At 43.3% G+C, this 21683-nt stretch overlaps 2 long non-coding RNA genes across 3 annotated transcripts in view; both read right to left on the bottom strand.

The window, feature by feature from the left end:
• The window catches only part of LOC308584538, a 550410-nt gene that overhangs the window by 181272 nt on the left and 347455 nt on the right, over positions 1–21683 (bottom strand). The window lies entirely within an intron of this gene.
• On the bottom strand, positions 1945–21673 carry LOC308584514. Of its 2 annotated transcripts, none has more exons than XR_014006871.1 (4): positions 21607–21673; positions 18854–18960; positions 10748–10847; positions 1945–2102 (listed from the first exon to the last, which is right to left on the bottom strand). It is a non-coding gene; the product is annotated as an uncharacterized lncRNA (long non-coding RNA). The 2 variants fall into 2 exon arrangements; XR_014006872.1 differs by lacking the exon at positions 1945–2102 and adding an exon at positions 5668–6505.

The following is a 21683-nucleotide window of genomic DNA, read 5'->3' as shown; positions in this document are numbered from 1 at the left end:
CATTAGTCACATTTTTAATATTTCATTTTCTCATATCTTGCTTCCTGACTCTGCCTATATGCGCATATATATATATATATATATATATATATATATATATGCTGCTACTGATGTGAAAATGATATATATAGGAATTCTTTAGGATTAAGCCTCTTAAATGTAAAAATTATCATTTGAATTTTATATGCAAATTCAGGTTAAGACACCTGATTGTTACAAGGACAAAAAAAGTCTGGTTTGTGCAATAGCTTGTAAAATAAGGAACCATGTATATAGAAGCTTTGGCGTACCTGTAACAGCTAGATTAGAAATATTGCATGGATTCATTAATTTGCTTTTTAAAAGCATATCCAATTATGGATACTGTTAAATTGGTTTTTTCCCCTTAAAGTTGCAAATATATTGAGACAAGAGAGTAAGCCAGAAGGATATTCCTTTTTCTTTTGTTTCAGACAAGTAGCAGATCTTTCTTGCTCAGATAATGGGATAAGGAGAAGACTGATATGGGGCTGATCAGCCCTGAGTAACTTTCACAACAGTTAGAACTGATATCTATTTCAGGCATTTGGAGACTGCTGTGCACATTGGACTTTACTTACAGAGTATTGCATGAACCAGACCTAATAATCCTTATATCATTCATCTAGATTCAGCCCATGCCTTTCCCACTCAGCAGTTACAATAAAGATATGCTGGAGATTGCTCCTCTTGCAGACATGCTTCAAGATATCTTGAGGAAGTCCTATCATGGTTAGTGCTTTTAGCATTTGTCTTAGTCCACGTCCCTCAACCTGATGCAATATATAACACTGCAAGGGAAGAGATTGAACTACATATCAGAACTGAGAAGCACACGACATGAATCAACAGAGGGTGGCAAAAATCACAATCAGGCAAGAGACTCCTTTGAGTGCCAGACTCAAGGTCAAGTGCTGCATCAAGGGAAAAATGGAGAATTTAGGGAAGTAAATTAAAGAGCTTCAATGTGGCTATAAAAAATCCTGAAAAATCACTCAGTCAGAAAAGATGGCTAGGTTACTCAGAGGAATGCAAAGGTGTCTGGTATGATGGAAAATCTTATGAAAACAAAGATATAGAACAAAAGCTCACCTGGAGTAGCAAAATGGAATCCAAAGTTTACATCAAAGATGACATTCTTGACATCCTTAGCAGTCAACCCTGCTTTGGGTCAAAAATAACATTAAAATGTTATTTTCAAGAAGATGTTTTTTTGAGGGGGACTTCCAATTGAGGGAGAGAAAGAGGAGCTAAGCATTTATGCAGAAATTAAACAATATGGGGTCATGGCCCCTTGTTTTAATGCCCCTTGATGTAAATAGTTCATATATATGTATTCAGGGGGAAAATCCCACAAATCCAGTTCAAATTCCTCCAGCAATATTAGAGCTCAGTATGTGAAACAGCAGTTGTTTATCCATAGATGCTACTGGTCGATGGAGTCAAAGGCAGAAGAGAGATCAACACATGTGACATGTAGCTTTTTGGTGGGTCACTAATGTAATTCAGAATATAATCATTCAACAGCAATCAATTGTGCTATGTTTGTTGTTAAAACCAGCCTGCACTGGGGACAGAACTGGCTTCTCAGTAAAAGACAGGTATGTCTGTCTATCTGTATTAATGGAGCTAAACTATTGTCCTTCAAATTCAGGAGCTGGTTGGCTCCAACTCCCATCAGTCCCAGCCAGAAGTTGTAGACCAGCAATATCTAAAGGGCACCATATTGACTACCCTTGTTATACTTCACCAAGTACCAGAATAGTACATAATGCTTCATTTACAAGGAACTTCAGTTATTACACACACACCTCTCCCAGAAATAATATCCCCCTTTCATTAAAAATAAACCCATTATTTTTAACAGCCTCTCAACATTTCCTCAGAATTATGCATGCTTGTTATTTCACTGGCATATACCTTCAGCTGAGAGAATGCAGCAAGAAAGTTCAAATTCTCATCTATGATGTTAGGTGAACTGCTTTGGTGTAAGGAAAAGTGAAACTGTCAGGTATAGTTTATTATACCGCTCAATGGAGAGAGCTAATCATTGCTGCGATCATCTGAAAGGTCATCAGTGCCTCCTTAGAAAAAGAGAATAAAAGTGAGGAGGTATTAGTATAACAAAGCTGAATAGAATTGATCAAGGCTTCTAGGTGATAGGAATTAAGACATGCCACCAAATGTATGTATAGTTAAAGAGGAAAAGCTTCTTCTTTTTTTAGTACTGCCCATAAATTTGAGAACTGTGACTGCCTTGTGGGACATAATGGAGGTAGATAAAAACAGAATCCTTTTGTTTGATTTTTTGGGAAGGTTTTCAGATGCTGTAAATCAAAATTAAATCCATAACTTGCCCACATACTGTACTTAGGTCCTTCATACCGAAGCAAAAAGGTGCAAACATCTGTAGTGGCACAATTTGTTCTAGGTGATCTCTCTATATAACTGTCACAAACAGGGAAGAACCAGCAAGCAAGAGTTCTGCATGCTGTACAGTGGTACCCCGCAAGACGAACGCCTCGCAAGACGGAAAACCCGCTAGACGAAAGGGTTTTCCGTTTTGGAGGCGCTTCGCAAAACGAATTTCCCTATGGGCTTGCTTCGCAAGACGACAGCCCATAGGGAAATCTCCGGGACAGCGGGGAAGCGCAGCGCGTCTTCCCCACTGTCCTCGGACCTCCTCCCGCCGCCGGACATCGGAACGAAGCTCCGATGTCCGGCGGTGGGGGGGAACGTCTCCTCCTGCCGCCGGACATCGGAACGAAGCTCCGATGTCCGGCGGGGGGGGGACGTCTCCTCCCTCCAACGGACATCGGAACGAAGCTCCGATGTCCGGCGGGGGGGGGGGAACGTCTCCTCCCTCCAACGGACATCGGAACGAAGCTCCGATGTCCGGCGGGGGGGGAACGTCTCCTCCCTCCAACGGACATCGGAACGAAGCTCCAATGCCGGGCGGGGGGGGGAACGCCTCCTCCCGCAGCCCGGCATCGGATGGCTGTCCTGAAGACTTGGGGTGGGAGGAGGGTTTTCCTTCCCACCGCCAACATTCAGAATGCTGTTCTGAATGTTGGCGGTGGGGAGGAAAAACCCTCCTCCCACGCAAGCCCCGGGAACAGAGGGAAAGCGCTGCGCGCCTTCCCCTCTGTTCCCGTACCTGTCCTGAAGGCTTGCGGTGCGGAGAAAAGCCCTTCTCCGCACCGCCAGCCTGGCAAGCGGTTTCCCTAGGAACGCATTAATTGATTTTCAATGCATTCCTATGGGAAACCGTGCTTCACAAGACGAAAAACTCGCAAGAAGAAAGAACTTGCGGAACGAATTAATTTCGTCTTGCGAGGCACCACTGTACTTCGTTACTGGTCAACAGAGCTGGGAACAGTCTGGGCTAGGGATGCAAGAAGGCATCAGTTTCCACTCTGACCTGAATTTGTCACAATCAGCACTGTTTCCATTCTGCTGCAGCTTGGTTTCTGTGAAATGCTATACCTCAGGTTAAATACTTAATTCCTTCCGGAGGTCTGTTCTTAACCTGAAACTGTTCTTAACCTGAAGCACCACTTTAGCTAATGGGGCCTCCTGCTGCTGCCGCGCTGCCGGAGCACGATTTCTGTTCTCATCCTGAAGCAAAGTTCTTAACCCGAGGTAATATTTCTGGGTTAGCAGAGTCTGTAACCTGAAGCGTATGTAACCTGAAGCGTATGTAACCCGAGGTACCACTGTATTATTTATCTCGTTTGCCACTATTTAATATACATTACATAAGTAACTGACATGAATCTCATTGGAACGGAAATGTCAGAATAATCTTTAAATAGTCATTGATTGCATATCTCTTGCAGACTTAAACACAACAACAACAACTGAGTGACACAATACCAATGCTATTTGCTGGACTAATGTCCATCCCTGACTATAGCTGAACACATGGCCTGCAGTGATTCCCATTTCCTTTTCTCTTTTCATTGGAATTATCCAGCATCCCTAGTTTGGATAAGGTGGGCGCTTTCTTGGCTGGTAGGCTACCTGCCAGCAGTAATCTGTGGAATTGCCTGAAAGAGGATGAGGGAGGTGGGGTGGGTGGGGAGAGGCTGAACTGGCCTGGTATCTGTTGGACTCTAACATGGTCCCCCTGCTTTTGTGTGGCAACCACATCCTAGAACGGGGATAGTGATTGGGCCCAATCCTTCCACTACACTCCCTGTGAGTGGTTGGGCTGTGGGTATACCAGTGCTCCTGCCACTCCACCAAGCCACACCCGGGGGGGGGGCAAGATTAGGGTTGTGTTTTAAGTTACAACATGGGAACTAGGTATCTGTGCCAAAGGCTTCACAGACAAAAGTGAGGTTAGAAAGCGTAGCATATTTCCACCTTAAATTCTGTCAAATGTAATGCAGCACTCATCCACCTTTAGAATGCACTTTTAAGCCCTTTTCGCATGTCCAGTGGACACATGGAGGGAGGAAACAGGGTCGCACTGTGGACGTGTTGATCTGGTGGTGTGTACACAGGTACACGTTTAATGTTCTCTTTGCATGATCAGAAACCTGGGGAAAGGCAAGGTCATAGGAATAGAGGATGCTGATAATCCCTCTGGAGGTTTTCAGACAGGGGTCCCTCCCGGCCCTATCTAGAGATTCTGAAGACTCAGCCTGGGACTTTCTGCTTGCCATGCAGATGTTCTATCATGGATCTACAGTAAGGTTACCAGATTTTTTTCAAGGAATCCGGGGACACTTTTTTCTTTTCTTTTTTTGAAAAGAGGAAAAAACAGTTATTAAAAAACAAACAAATAAGTAATATCTTCTCTTCTGTGGTCTCCTCTGTTGCGCGGCCTTTCTCTGGGCCCCAACTTGCTCTCTTGGAGTGCTAGCCGCTATGGAGTAGGCTCGGGTCAGGCCTGGGCTTGGCCTCATGTCCTTGCCCTCCTCCCGGTGCTCTCCTACCTCTCCTCCTCAGTGGCAGCAGCGGTGTGGCAAGGTCAGGACTCCCCTCTTTTTCCTCCTTCCTCTTTCTCTCTCCCTCCTTCTCCTTCTCCTCTTCCCCTTCTCCCTGTGTCGGCTCCGGGGTTTTCCTTGCCCCGTAGCACCGTTGGGCAGTCAGCCAGGTGACCAGGTACTCTTGCTCCTGGCTTGATTTGTGTCGCGGGGGGATGTGCGTGTCAGCAGTTCCCCCAGTTTACGTGCCAGGTGTCCCCAGTTCCCCCTCAGCAGTGGTGGTGGCAGCAGAAGTTTCAGCAGCCCGCAGCCAGCCTGGTAGCACAGTTGGCTCTGGCTGGGTTCAGGAGCTGCTCGCTGCCTTGGTGCCTGCCAGTTTGCCTCACCGGAAGTCCCCATATGATGTGTCTTGTGCCGTTGAACCAATCATACAACATTCATTCCCTACTAATAAATCTACAACACTTAAAATATAAATCCGGGCACATTAAATGAAATCCGGGGACATTCCGGGGACAGATTTTGTCTAGGGGCAGATTTGGAAATCTGGGGACAGTCCCTGGGAAATGGGGACGTCTAGTAACCAGAATCTACAGCCCCATCTCCCATCTCCAATCAAACATTCAGAGTCGCCCAGAGTGGCTGGGGAAACCCAGCCAGATGGGCGGGGGTATAATTAATAAATTATTAGTATAGAGCATATGTACACATAGGTTATGTTCAAATCTTTGGCTCAACATATGTTGCATAGAGAATGGAGGCAGAGTCAATGGTCACAATCCAGCTCCTCCCTTAAGCATGAATGTTCTCCGAACAGGGCTTTTCTATGTATCACAGGAGACCTCCACTTTTCCTATATGCTCAAATCAACAGACCCCCTAAATATTTTTGCTTGTTCTAGCATATTTCCATCAAGTCGTCACTTTATAACCTGGGCTACTGCCAAAGACCTTTCTTTATTATCATGAAGAAATGAGTGTTTGAAATACTAATTTGAAAATCTCATTTTTAGATTATTTCTCTCAGAGTGTTGTTGGGATGTGTGTGTGTGTGTGTGTGTGTGTGTGTGTGTGTGTGTAGGTGGGAGGGTGTTGAGTGAAGTTTTGGATTGATCAAACATGCCTCTCTTTTGAAATCAATAAAGTGCTTGGGACTCCTTGCTGAAAAGTGTCACATTGTAATGGCCAATTTCGGAAGCAGGTGTGCTGCTAATGGCACAGCGCTTGTTTGTGAGGGAGAGGAAGAAAGATTATTAATTTGCAAGGCATGAGCATCTTTCTGGCACTCAAAGAAAGTTGCTGAACTTGGGCAGGGGAGTGGCTGCCTCCTGTGGAATGACAGCGAAGGGGGATAGAATCTGGTTTCTTCTACATAAAGGGAGAGGGGAGGCATCACACGCTCTGTTGGATCTTCCCTTTTATACTCTCCAGTTTCTGATCTGCCTCCCACATAGCATCATTTTGTTTAAAGTGCATTGTACCTTCATTTTTGAAATATCAAGGGACTAACAAGCAGGGCTATCGCACATGCATCCATCAGCAGGTTTATCAAGCCTGAAATTAAAAGCCAATACAGAAGAAATCTGAAGGACTAGACTTTTTTTTTGTATTTGTAAACAATTATTTAGGCCTATCTAAGAGTGACGCAGGGACATTTCAATCAGGAGTTAGTTTTCACCCTCTCTGTTAATTAAATTAACTGAGAAGTTGTTTTACCTGTCTTTGCAAAAACGGTCTCCTCCTCCAGTGAGAGGTTATGAGGCAGAGCAGAGGTACACTTGGCAAGCCTAGTTCTTTCCAGTACAACACTTTTCACTTTTCCTGATCTTTAGGACCCTCCACAAGATGGAGCCTGGGTGACTGTTTGAAGTGGGGTGTCTCTTGTACTCATCATGGATCCTGCTGATACAATTTAGGATGCTCTGGAAATGCTATTATTTTAAAAATCCACTCAACCAAATATCATAATCTAAAAGGCCTGGCAAAAAGCCTTTATGAATAGTTTTAAATTGGCATCCAAAAATACTTTATATACTCCCTCATCCAGCAGAGGGAAACAACTGTGGGACTCAAAAAGAACCATTCAGTGGGGGGCTGCCATGGCTGCCCCCTCCACGGCCCCACTTCAGTTACCTGAGGAACCCACCTTACTCTGCCTAACAGCGAGGCCAAACCCTGATGCGACCATTGGGAAACAAAATTATGTGTGTAACAGAACTCAGGGTCTATGACATCTTGGAACTACTAGAGGTGAACATAAACACCAAAGCAGTGCTGATCTTTGTGGACGCGGAGAAAGCCTTTGACAATATTTCTTGGAGTTTTATGAAAAAGAATCTTCATGGGATGGGGGTAGGTCAAGGATTTGAGAATGGTATGGGTGCGATATACTCTGAACAAAAAGCTAAGCTGATTGTAAATAATGTGATAACTGAGGAACTTAAGATAGAAAAAGGAACACGACAGGGGTGCCCAATTTCCCCATTGCTTTTTATTTCTGTTCTGGAGGTGTTGCTAAATATGATTAGAAATGACCAGCAGGTTAAAGGTGTACAGGTCGGAGCTAAACATTACAAGCTAAGGGCCTTTGCAGATGACTTAGTATTGACCTTACAAGAGCCAGACACTAGTACGAAAAGGGTGTTGGAGATAATTCAACAATTTGGCCAGGTAGCCGGATTCAAACTGAACAAACAAAAGACTAAAGTTTTAGAAAAAAATTTAACAGTCACAGAGAAGGAGAAATTTCAAGAAGAGACAGGTTTGACAGTGGTTAAGAAGGTGAAATACCTAGGGGTTCACTTGACATCTAAAAATTTGAACTTGTATAAAGACAACTATGAAAAATGTTGGTTAGAAATTTAAAAAGATCTAGAAATATGGTCGAATTTGAAATTGTCAATGTTAGGCCGAATTGCAGTTATTAAGATGAATGTATTGCCTAGAATGTTATTTTTGTTTCAAACTTTGCAGATTCTCGACAAGATGGACTGTTTCAAGAGGTGGCAGAAAGATATTGCGAAATTTGTCTGGCAGGGCAAAAAGCCCAGAATAAAATTTAAAGTACTCACAGATGCAAAAGAAAGAGGGGGATTTGCCCTGCCGGACTTAAAACTGTACTATGAAGCAGCAGCGTTTTGCTGGCTGAAAGAGTGGATGCTCCTCGAGAACACAGATATCTTGGATTTAGAAGGTTTTAATAATGCATTTGGTTGGCATGCATATTTATGGTATGATAAAATCAAAGTGCATAGGGCCTTTAAAAATCACATTGTCAGAAAAGCGCTATTTAATGTTTGGATAAGATATAAAGACTTGTTGGAAAACAAAACCCCTAGATGGTTGTCACCCTTGGAGGCTAAGGCATTGAAGAAACTCAATATGGAGGCCGAATGGCCAAAGTATTGGGAAATCTTGGAACAAGATGGAGATAAATTGAAATTACAAAGTCATGAGAAATTGAAACCTAAAGTATGAGATTGGCTCCATTATTATCAAATAATGGAGGTCTATAAACAAGATAGGAAAATTGGCTTCCAGGTGGAGAAATCAAAATTAGAAACTGAATTGTTAGAACCCAATACTAAGAATTTGTCAAGAATGTATAATTTGCTGCTTAAATGGAATACACAAGATGAAACAGTTAAATCGGCTATGATTAAGTGGGCACAGGACATTGGTCATAACATTATGTTTGCTGACTGGGAATGGTTGTGAAACACCGGCATAAAATTTACGGCATGTAATGCCTTAAAGGAAAATATTATGAAAATGATCTATAGGTGGTACATGACCCCAGTCAAGCTAGCAAAAATTTATCATTTGCCTGATAATAAGTGTTGGAAGTGTAAAGAAACTGAAGGTACTTTCTATCACCTTTGGTGGACGTGCCCGAAGATTAAGGCTTTCTGGGAAATGATATATAACGAAATGAAAAAGGTACTTAAATGTACTTTCCCTAAGAAACCAGAGGCCTTTCTCTTGGGCATTGTCGGTCAATTGGTGTCAAAGAAAGATAGAATCTTTTTTATGTATGCTACGACAGCAGCAAGAATACTTATCGCAAAGTATTGGAAGACACAAGATCTACCCACTCTGGAAGAATGGCAGATGAAAGTGATGGACTATATGACACTGGCTGAGATGACTGGCAGAATCCGCGAGCAGGGGAAGGAGACGGCGGAAGAAGAATGGAAGAAATTTAAAACTTATCTTAAGGACTATTATAAACTTGATGAATGTTAGAATGTCGAGGTTTTGAGAAAGAAAGGGCTACAGCGATATAAGATTAGACTGAAGGAAAGATTAAGAAGACATATGTGTGACAGAACTAATTTAGAAGTTGCTGGAAAATTTTGGACATTGGGATGCAGAAAGGGGAGGTATGGGGGAGTCCGAGAAACAAGGTTTATGAAAAAAAAGGTCATGAAACTATACGTGTTTGTATGTCTTTTTATATGTTTGTATTGTTTTAAAAATTTTTGTAAAATCAATAAAAATTTATATATATATATATAAAAAAGAACTCAGGGTCTATAGGGTATGCAAGGCAATGCCAGAATGACCCAGAATCCTTAAATAAGGGCATGGGTGAGTAATTTATCTACAGCCAAATATATTATACAAGTTAAGGTCCTTTCTTCATCATTGCTGTAGTTGCCTATGACCTCCCTGCAGTTAGTCCCAACCATTGCCTTCCAGTGTATGGGCTATTGAAGCACTTTGAGCAGAACCAAAACCAGCACGGATGTCCCTATTAACAGTTTTCGTGCCCATCCAAATGCTGCTGTCAAGAGACCATACAGAACCTCTCTTTATGATCTTCCTCTGGGTTATGCTAAGGAAGCAGCTAAGGAAGTCTCTCTCCTCCTTGTATGACAACTGCTTGTGCAATGGAACTTGCCCCTGCACTCCCACCAAATTTGCTCTTTGGTGCTCCCCAAAGCATCAAAGGAATATTTGGGGGGTCCATTGGGGAGAAAAGGAGGGGAGTTCCATTGCAAAAGTGGAAGTGGTCTGCTCCTCCCCCAACTCACCTTCCAATTCCCAGGCAACCCAAATTTGAGAGAAATTGCTTTGCTTATCCCCAGAACAATCCAATTTGAGTTTGGCAGAGCTCACCCATTACTATCTTTTCATAAACCGCCTTGGATAAGAGAGAGAATAGCGGAAGACACACTTCTTCTTTTGATGTGCAAAAAGTGTTACGAATGAACAAGAGTCATCTGGTGGTCTTGCGGGCCTGCAAAACTCATCGAGGCTGATTAGCTCAGGAGATGCCTGCTTTATAAAACCATGAAACATTTCCCTGTGGCCAATGTAAAGGATGCTATTGTGCAGTGAATATTCATTTGTAAATAGCAGAGCAATCCATTATGGAAACCGGGAGACGCCGGCCCCATGCAGTCATGTACTCCAAAGTAATCTGTCTTTATTACTGTCTATCCAGGACTGATTGTTGGCAGCAACTACTGCTAGAAACCATCCAGAAGCTCTTTGGTGTGTATTAATAATCAGGGTTTGAACATGAGCGATACTGGAACCTTTACAGAGAAGATTCCTCATTCTGTAAACAGCAACTCATCAAGGTTAATTCCCCCCCCCCCCATCAGATACTTTACTCGGTGTAATGTGTGCCAAGACATGGCATTCGCTCAAGGAGACTGAATTCCAGCAGTGCATGAGCTGCTGTATGATTTGCAAAGATTTTGCATCCGGATTTGGTTTGTAGCAAACTATTGGAACATGTCTGTGTGGAGACTGCAATGTCATATTATCTAAGACATTGGTACTTACTTCCAAGTAAATATGCTGGGGGTATACTTAGTCTATTATTGCTATTGGTGTTGTTTGATCTTCCGATTTATATACCTCTTCATAGCCAGAAGCTACCAAGCTGTGTACAATAAAAAACAGCAACCTATAAAACCATTTCTACAATTATTGGATCACACTCTTTCAAAGCCTTCTTTAAAGGACAAAAAATGAATATTCAGTAGCAAGCCACAATCAATTGTCTAGCCTGCAATCCGATAGCCTTTCACAATGTGACTTACTTCTGAGTAGGCATGTATAGGAGTTCACTGTTAATTGGTATACTTTTGCTTTTACAGAGCCACTTGGACAGAAGTATGCCAATCTGGGATCTCATTATTCAACAGCATATTTTTTTTAAAAAAAGTTATTTGATAATAAAAATGGTTTTATTCAAAGCCATTTATCACAATAGAAATAATAGTGAAAATTATAGATGATTAGGATAAAAGGATGCTTGAGATACGAAAGAAGTAGAAAAGAAGAAAAGACACCAAATGAGAAGCTATTATCAGTGGATGAAAAGGTTGAAGGGGGAGATGCTTCCTGGTTGGGAAGGAGAAAGGAAGAGAAAGGAAGTGTTAAAGAAAGCTTCAGTATTAAATAAGTACTTTCCTTCAGTGTCTGCTTGAAATGAAAACAGCAAATGGATGCTCTGTGCTTCAGGGCACAAGGGGGAAAAATGAGAGGTCAGATGGCAGGAAAAATTGAAGTCACTTCACAGTGTCTAACTATATTTAATCACAGACATTTGCTTAAGTAGCATGAATAATAATAATAAATGGGTCTTTAATTGGAAAGTATGTAAAGTTTCTAAAGAGCAAAAAAACACACAGAAAAACTACTATGTCCATTTTAAGGCCTGTCTTAAAATTTCCACTTTACTTTTAAAACTATATGAAACTGCTGTAAGGCATCATCCAGAGTTTTTGAGTCAAGTGCCATCAGTATGCTGAGGACGCTTGGCTCTATTTCTCCTGGCCTTCTAAATCAGGTGATGCTATGAGAGTGCCTGGAATTGGTAATGGACTGGGGAAGGTCCAATACAAGGAATCTGATTGCTGCCAAGATGGAAGTGCTATGGGTAGTTGGTCCTTATGTAGAGGGAGATGGTGCTGAACCTGTTTGAGGGGGAGGGGTCTACACTCTCCACAAATCACAGCCTGGGGGTACTCCTATAACCAGTCACTAGAAGAGACTACCCAGCATTTGTGAAAGCAAGTGCCTTTTACCATCTACAGCTAGTTCTCCAGCTGCGGTCACTTCTCAACAAAGATAGTTTGGCCACGGCAGTGATCTATGTTCCTGCAATGTGTTATATATGGGACAGTCAGGGGCTGCCTAGATGAGGATAAATAGTGGGAGGCTACAGCCGGGGAACTACCAAAGAAGCATCAGAGGAGGAAGGCTCCGAGCCAGGAGACTGGTGGTAGGATACAGAAGACAGCTCAGGGTCTCCCATCCAAGTACTAACCAGGCCTGACCCTGCTTAGCTTCCGAGATCAGACGAGATCGGGCGTGTTCAGGGTAGTATGGCCGTAGACCCGCCAGTTCCACTGTCTTCCTCTCCCCTCCTACTCTGCCCCCAAGAACGAGGAGGGTGTAGCACAGCAAAAGGCACAGAGAGACCCTCCTTGAAGGAGTTTGTTGGGAAGGAGTTTGCTGTGGAGAAGCCTTAGGTCCTGAGCTCAGATCCTCGGTCTTCAGGCTAGTCCTGCCCGTGGAGTTCTCTGTTTGTAGTTTGTCTCTTTGAATAAATAATCAACTTTACTGCTCGTCTCTGAGTCCCTGTGCTGACCCACAGCTGAACCATCCCTGACTGGGACTGCACTTAAAGGTGGTCTGAATGCTTCAGTTAATATGGAACAAAACTGCCAGAATTTTAACTGCCATGGTTTGGTTTGCTCATACGACACCTCCTTTTTCTAAGAGTATTAATGACTACCTATTCATTTCTGGGCCAAATTCAAGGTGCTGTTACATGCCTGCAAAACCTCAAATCGACTGGGATGCAGATACCTATTAACATAGAGGGATGTGGGAAAGATCCGATTCAGTTTGCATTTCAATGTGAATTACGAGTTCCCAAAACAGTGTGCTTCAAAACGTTTGTTTGTTGTTTGTTGTTGTTGTTTTTCACATTTTTGGCACAGCTCTTTAAATAAACTGAGTATAAACTAGGTTGGGGCATGGCAGAATTAAGTGTAGCCTTGCAGCAGTGGAGGTGTCTGCCCCCTCAAAAAAGAAAATCAATGAAAAGTTCACTAATGGCAAACCTAAATTGGAAAGGATAATGAAATGGAGAATGGAGGAACAGTCACTAGGCAAGGTACCTGAGGGAAGATCTGGGAGTTGTAATGGATGATCAAGTAAATATGAATTGACAATGTGAAGCAGTTGCAAAACTGACTAATGTTTTATTGAGCTGTCCTAGCAGCTGCCTCCTGTGTAAAACAAATGAGGTAATTATTCCATTAATCCTGACAATAGTTTGACCTTATTGAGAAACCCACATTCAGTTTTGGACAGAGCAATTAAAACAAAAAGATAATTGTAGGGAGTTAAATGGAAGGCGAGAGAGAGAGAGAGGCTTAGAATGAGGAATGCAGACAATCGCCAAGCTGAGCATGGTAAATAAATTAAGAAAACAGGATAGTTGTTTGTGTGTGCTGAAAGAGGGGGTAAGAAAGAATTGTTTGGATTTGTCTTAGACATAAAAGAGGAAAGTCATGAACTTTTGAGCTCTTCGTGGAATTTACAGCATACAACACAAAAATCGCTACATAATCCAATATCTGTACAACATAGTATTGTAATAACAAATTACATAATGAAATGCAGATGTTTATAACAGCAGCAGCATAAAAAATAAAGAGTGAGAAAATCAGCAGCAAGTGTGCTCATTAGTACAAAGTGCATGCTTTGATGGCTATAGAAACACGTAAGGACCTAAGAAGAGCTTGCTAAATCAGGCCAATGGTTCCTCTAGTTACAGGCATTGGCAAACTCGGCCCTCCAGATGTTTAGGGACTACAACTCCCATCATCCCTGACCACTGGTCCCATTAGTTAGGGATGATGGGAGTTGTAGTCCCAAAAATCTGGAGGGCCAAGTTTGCCTATGCTTGCTCTTAGTTCATCATTCTGCTCTCAAAGTAGCCAACGAGATGTCTATATGAAGCCTGCAAGCAGGACTAGAGTACAATATTATTCTGCTCACTTGCAATTTCCAGGAAATGGTATTCAACAGTAGACGAAGAGCATAGTCATCATGGCCAGTAGCCACTGATTTGGACTCAACCTCCTTTAAAGCCGTCCAAGCTGGTAGGAGCCATTTCCACAGTTTAACTGTATGACAAATTATTGGGGGCGGGAAGACAGGGACAGATCTTATTGGTGCTGAGCAGAAATTACACAGAAGGCCATTTTTCTGAGAAAACACATTTCCCTTCCCCCTCAATCCCCTCAATAGAAATACTTCATATATTTGCTATTGTTTTTGTGTGTGGTGCTTTGTCGTCCACCCATGGTCCATAATGATGCCAGGCCCAGAGTAATGTGGAGGATGTAGGGATCAGGTGGCGCTGTGGTCTAAACCACTGAGCCTCTTGGGCTTGCCAATCGAAAGGTTGGTAGTTCGAATCCGCTCAATGGTGGTGAGCTCCCATTCCCCTGTCCCAACTCCTGCCAACCTAGCAGTTCGAAAGCACACCAGTGCAAGTAGATAAATAGGTACCGCTGCAGCAGGAAGGTAAATGGCATTTCTGTGTGCTCTGGCACTTGTCACGGCGTCCCGTTGTGCCAGAAGCGGTTTAGTCATGCTGGCCACATGACCCAGAAAGCTGTCTGTGGACAAACGCTGGCTCCCCTGGCATGAAGCAAGATGAGCGTCGCACCCCATAGTTGCCTTTGACTGGATGTAACCGTCCAGGGATCCTTTACCTTAATCTTATTGTGGAGGATGCAAAATGGTGGCAAGGTAAACAAAACAGAACAGTACCTTAGGGAAAAGGAAAAAAGCTGCACTATTGCCACTGCTAAATGGAAGTCAGATCCCTGGAAAAATGTTGGAGAATTTATCCTCTTCCCTGGGGAAATTCATTGAAAAGACCCCTTCAGTTTCTCTGTCCATAACTAGGATTTTGAGAAGCTATTTGCACCCTAACCAGAACCTAAATGTGATGCTTTAAATACACGATTTGATTGCTGACCTATAGCAGTCATAATACTGCATACTTTGACCACTGCAGCTCCTAACACACAAATTTTCAATGACTTCTCCCGAGGAAGCTGTTTTTTTAAGAAAAGAAAGAACGAGGAAAAAAACAGACAAATAAATAGTTTCCATTTTCTCTCTGCCTTGCTTCATTGGAAAGAGCAGGCTAAAAGGAAGCCAGCTGTGTGAATTCTAGTGGCAGGTGAATCAATGCTCCAGCACTCTGCAGGTCCCTGCCAATTGCTGTGATATTGATTGACTCCTAATCAATTGCTACTATGTGACTGCTGCATAATCAGCGAGTGTAAACAACATGTGTGTGGAGATATCTGGGACGAGGGAGGCGAGCGCAGCAGGGGGCGAGAGGAGATATGAACCGAGCCTCACATAGCCTATAATTAAACGCAGCACAGTGCCCGTTAAAACAGGAAAGCACAATGGATATGAGGGTTACTGGGAAAAAGGTGGGTGGGGAATAAATTATCCAAACAGCTGTATGCATCTCTACTCAGAAGTAATTTAACAGGGCTCGCTCCTATGTAAGTGTCTGAAGAATTGAAGCCTAAAAGTCCCAAGGGGACTGCAGTCCTAAGCGTCCTTTTGCCATGACATACATAACAGTGGGGCCTACCTTAGCGTAAACAGCATATGTACAAGCTGCTGTTTAGAGGGGTCTTCTGATACCTCTGTTGTTCCCTGACCTGAAATTCTACCACACCTCCAAATTCCAGAATGTGCACACAGATTCATACAAACACATCCATGGCAATGGTCAAAGCAGCAGCTCTTTGAATGAATTTTTATTTTTATTTTTTGCTGGTGTCTGGATTTAGATTGGCCCATAATCTTTGGACTTCACTGTATGGGTTTTTGTTTATTTGTTTATTTGGGGTGATTTTTTTATGTTACTGAAGAAGGGTGTGGTTTGATATGGACTTGTCTTGAAGTCAGTGTGTTCCAGGGATAGGAAACCTTCATTATGTCAAAATCAGCATTCTTTTTTGGGGGGTGCTCTCTCAGGGACTGGGGGTCGACAGGGCTGAAGTCAAATATATTTGGAGTGGCGCTAGCTGTGGGGTGGGGTGGGGGGCAACACTTTCCTCTATGTGTCTCGCCTTCTCCTCCTTTCTCCCCTCTGTTCGCTCCCTCTTTCCCATTTTGTTTCTCTGTTTGTAAAGCGGAGGGGGCAAGGTCTATGATATAACCAGCCCCCCTCCTCTCCCCTGTATAACTTTCACCCCCTCTGTTTCTCTCTCCCCCCCCCCCATCCTACCATCTCAGGGATGGCAGGCTCACTTCCATCCCTCACTTGACCTTGGCTAGACACACAGTATCCCTGGCCTAAATCTTGGAAGCTACAACAAGGTGAACGTCAGGGGATATCAACTAGGAGCAGTGGTGCAGCATGGGTTGCTGGCACCCAGGGTGGACAAGCTGCTTATGTCACCAGAATGTCCCCCCACCCCTGAGCCAAACAGAGCTGTATCACTGGCCTGCCTGTGGAGGGGGGAACCCAGCTGCCCGCCATGACCCTTGGTGGGTGAATCCCCCCAACGCCGATGGAGAGGATATGCAAAGAAAAATATTGGACATGGCTCACACCACAACTCTTATCCCAGATTCTTTTTCTATAAAACACCAAACCTTGCCATTCTCCACTGTCTCTCACCCAGGAAGGGCACAGTTTCATGCTGGATTTCACACTCCAAGGCATGAAACCAGTGTCAGATTTACATATACGCTAAACAAGCTATAGCTTAGGGCCCCACTCTCTTGGGGGCCCCCCAAAAAAATAAAGGAAAAAAACTGAATGTACATTTCCAAAATATGAGATAAAAAACAAATAAAAATAAAACCTACATACAGCAACAGTGTGTTGTGTTGTGTTGTGTTGTGTTGTGTTGTGTAGACTCCTATCATGTAGCCTGCTCCCTAAAATATCACTGGTTTGCTCATTTCTATATACAGTGGTACCATACCTTGGTTCTCAAACTTAATCTGTTCCAGAAGTCTGTTCCAAAACCAAAGTGTTCCAGAACCAAGGCACACTTTCCCATAGAAAGTAATGCAAAATGGATTAATACCTTACTGACTTTTAAAAACAACCCTAAGACAGCAATTTGTTGTTGACAAAGGACAGCTGGACATATAAAGGGCCCCATTACCTTCAGTAGCTTAGGGCCTCATCAAACCTAAATCCAGCCCTGCATGAAACTACTGCTCCAGACTGCCTTCTGGAAGTCTCACTCTGGACGTAGCCTAGAGAAAAATATGACAGCCCCCTACCCAAGAAAAACAACAACAAAACAACACAAAAGTGATGACCCCACCCCATCCCCTGGTTATAACCCAAAAATGCAATTACTCTCTTGGGCAACTTCTGGCAGCAATGACACTCACTATCCTAGGGAGACTTGCCTTATGTCCTCAACTACCCAGCAAAAATGGAAGGCATCTTGGGGAACTGCAGGAACTTAGGCAGATGGAATTCAGCCTCAGTAGAGCTTATTCCTGCTGTTGTAATATCACGAGCTTAATGTTCTTAGGTATTATGCAAAATAAAAAATAAAAAAGACCAGCTCCATGGAATATGTATGTAAAGCTTTGCTCTACTTTATTTTTGTGGCTTATACTATAGCAGAAACTCAATTTTGCACGTGCTGTAATGACGAAAGACCAAAAACTGGAAGTATACTAGGCAAAAAGAAAACAAAAACTACCCTCTGTGCAAACAATATATAAAGTATAATATAAATTTCCCTGCAAAATAAATGGAGTCTGATGTGCAAAAAAAAATAAAAAGTAGGGAAATGTTCTGATAGCTACAGTTAAGATTTCAATATTTTCTTTTCCCCTCACTTTCTTCTGCACATAAAATCTGGGAACAGTAAGCAAAGAGAGGTTATCTGCCAGAGGCAAACATTCAATTTGCTCTAGTTTGTGAATCATTTCAACTGTAAAGAACTGCTGTTTAGCTATCCCCCCTGCTGAATGCTTTCAGAGACAGATGAAATTGAGCAAACAACTATTTCTGCAGTCGAAGAGGTGTGCCTGTGTCTTACTGCTTTCAGTGGGAGACCTGGCATTTGATGGTCTTTGATCCTTCATGCCATGACAGCTAACATAAAGAGAAACGTGTGAATTTGGCAGAGAACATAACAATGCAGATGTAGGATGAGCTGACAAATGAAAATTTGGTTCAATGTGTCAGAGCACAGTGAAGAGAAGAACAAAACCAAAGGTGGCCCAATCATCCCCTTGTCTGTTCCTCTGGTTGTATGAATCTTGCTTCTGAGATGCAGTCGCAGATCTTCCCAACTGGAACTTTTGTTTCAAAAAGTGTGGACAGTGGCTTACCTGGTTCTGACTAGTTTCTAAGTGGAAAGGTGTTAGATAGATGATAGATAGATAGATGATAAGGTAAAGGGATAGATGATAGATAGATAGATAGATAGATAGATAGATAGATAGATAGATAGATAGATGATAAGGTAAAGGTAAAGGGACCCCTGACCATTAGGTCCAGTCGTGGCCGACTCTGGGGTTGCGGTGCTCATCTCGCTTTATTGGCCGAGGGAGCCAGCGTACAGCTTCCGGGTCATGTGGCCAGCATGACTAAGCCACTTCTGGCGAACCAGAGCAGCACACGGAAACGCCATTTACCTTCCCGTCGGAGCGGTACCTATTTATCTACTTGCACTTTGATGTGCTTTTGAACTGCTAGGTGGGCAGGAGCAGGGACCGAGCAATGGGAGCTCACCCCGTCACGGGGATTCGAACCACCAACCTTCTGGTTTAACCCACAGCGCCACCCGCGTCCCTTAGATAGATGATAGATAGATATTTAGTCTTCCCTTGTGGAAAGTTCCTTACCTTGGTAGTTTTCCTTCGCTTCTTTTGCAGCTGGAGGGTTTTACCTGTCATGGCAGCTCTCCCCGCTGTGAATAACAAATTCTTCCCTTCCTCCACGTACTTGAATCCTTTTTAGCCAATGTGATAAAGGGGATTAAATGTTTTTAGTAAATAACTAAGTAAGATCAGTTTGTCAATTAAGTACAAGAATACTTTATCCACAGCTCCCAAACTCATGGGCAGAACAGAATGTTGTTATCTTACCCATTTAATTCTCCTCTGGATTTTGCAATGCTCATTTTTTAAAAAAGGAAAGTACAGAAAATGTGTTTATAGATGTAAACTCTGAGGTAACATTTAGTTATAAATGCTTCTTTTGGGACACAGTGCATTCAGAAATGTGTATATTGAGATAAGATATGCTCAAAATGCAAACTGCCATATCTGAATGTGCATGTTTGTGAAGTTTTTTTTTTAAAATGCAGATTAATTTGGATAGATGAAGGAAGAAGCATATGAATAAACACATGTGAAAATGACAGGGATAGGAAATAGTCTGAGTCATCATCCTGACTCATGTTTTCCCTCACTAGGCTGAAGTTGAGTGACAAATTGTCACAGCATATGTATATTATATTTTTCTTCAAACTGCTTCCCGCCCCCGCCCCCGCCCCCCAACACTTGTTGGTATGAACCTTTTCCCCACATAAAAACATAAAATGAGCCTGCTGGTTTAAACCAATGGCCAGTGAGGTGAGGTTAGTGGACTAGGGGGACTAGGCTAGTCCCCTAATGTTCTGGGACAATTAGAGTATTAAAGTATTAAAGCCTGGCGCCTCCTTCCCTAAGCCTAGGCAGCTTCTGCCTGGCTTAGGGAGGGAGGTGTGATGCTTCAACGGGGTCCAAAAGCACTTCTGCCATCTTCCCAAAGCCCAACTGACTTTGGGAAGGAGGCAGAAAGTTTCCAGCACTGTCTCAGAGGTCTGGCATCGCCTTCCCAAGCCTGGGAAGCTTCTGACTAGCTTAGGGAGGGAAGCATGACACTCATGCATGCAATATCACAGTGTCACGACATCACCCTTTCCCCTCCTCCCCCCAATCGCCCTTGCAAGCTGGTGCCTCTGGCCCTGTTTCCCTACGAAAAATTCACCACTCACCACTGCCAATACCCCACCAAGTCCAGCACCCTGTTAGCTGGAGTTAAGTGCAACAGCGTCTGTGATTCCCAGCAACAGGTCTTCAGAGGCATAATAAATGAATAATTGAGATCCAGCGCTGAGAGCCTTCTGGTGGTTCCCTCACAGTGAGAAGCCAAGTTACAGGGAACCAAGCAGAGGGCCTTCTCGGTAGTGGCACCAGCCCTGTGGAACGCCTTCCCACCAGATGTCAAAGAGATAAACAACTATCTGATGTTTAGAAGACATCTGAAGGCAGCTCTGTTTAGGGAAGTTTTTAATGACTGATGTATTAATGTATTTTTAATCTTTGTTGGAAGCTGCCCAGAGTGCCTGGGGTATGCATGTATGTAAAGGTAAGGGGACCCCTGACCCTTAGGTCCAGTCATGGCCGACTCTGGGGTTGCAGCGCTCTTCTTGCTTTATTGGCTGAGGGAGCTGGCGTACAGCTTCTATTCATGTGGCCGGCATGACTAAGTTGTTTCTGGAGAACCAGAGCAGCACACGGAAACACCGTTTACGTTCCCGCTGGAGCGGTACCTATTTATCTACTTGCATTTGATGTGCTTCCGAACTGCTAGGTTGGCAGGAGCTGGGACCGAGCAACAGGAGCTCACCCTGTCGCGAGGATTTGAACCGCTGACCTTCTGATCGGCAAGTCCTAGGCTCTGTGGTTTAACCCACAGCGCCACCTGTGTCCATATGTATGTATGTATGTATGTATGTATGTATGTATGTATGTATGTATGTATAAATACATAAATAAATAAATATTTGACAGTGGAGGGAGAACCTAGCCCTCATGGCTAGAGGTCCTCTGTGCATTATATTCTGCACCTGAGACTTGTCTGAGCCACTCAGGTGGCAGAATGGAAATATTCTTTTAGACTAGGAATGGGGAGCCTGTGGCACTCTGGAAGTAGTAATCCTTACAAACTGGATTAAAATATAATCCATAAAACGCAATATAAAACCATCTACTCAGCAACAATGCCAAAACAAAACAAAAAGGCCAAAAGAAAAACCATCAGTAAACCGAGCAAAACCCCAATAGGCAACAGCATTTTGCATTAGCCCCTGAAGACCATAGAGACTCCCAAGTCCGTTGAAAGGGATGGGGTCTGCACAATGTTCTGCAGCACTGAGCGCCACAACTTTGGGGTCATTGCTGGGACAGGTGCTCCCACAGTGTTAAGCTTCTGATTTCCATTTCAAGCAAGGAAAATATCCTAGCAGCCTCTATGATCAGCATCTCCTGAACCTGCTCATTTCCCTCAACCTACTGCAGAAGAAGTTATTTTGGGACTTCAGCCTAGATAACACACTGTTTTATGTCACATATTTCTTCAGTCCATAAAGGAAGAGAGTCGTGAGCATCCTATGCAAGGATTCGTGGCACTCCAACTATTTGTGTCGGAAGGCAATTGTGAACTAGAACTATAAGTTTCAACCGCCCCAAAGGGAAAGACACAATAGGGGAAAGGGCTTGTTTAGAGTGTTCAGCTAGAACCAGGGACATTCAGGTTCATATTCTTAACTCTGCCATGAAGTTTATTGGGAAGCAGTTCCAACAAGGCACCATCTCTCAGCCTTACCTACCTGACACAGATGCTGTGAGGATAAAATTGGAGCAAAGGAGAAAGATGTTTGTCCATGTAGATATGAAACAAGAATGC

The sequence above is a fragment of the Podarcis bocagei genome (assembly GCF_964188305.1).
Source record: "Podarcis bocagei genome assembly, chromosome: 3".
NCBI lineage: Eukaryota > Metazoa > Chordata > Lepidosauria > Squamata > Lacertidae > Podarcis > Podarcis bocagei.
The sequence above is the reverse complement of the archived record's forward strand: the minus strand, read 5'-3'. Positions and strand labels throughout refer to the sequence as shown.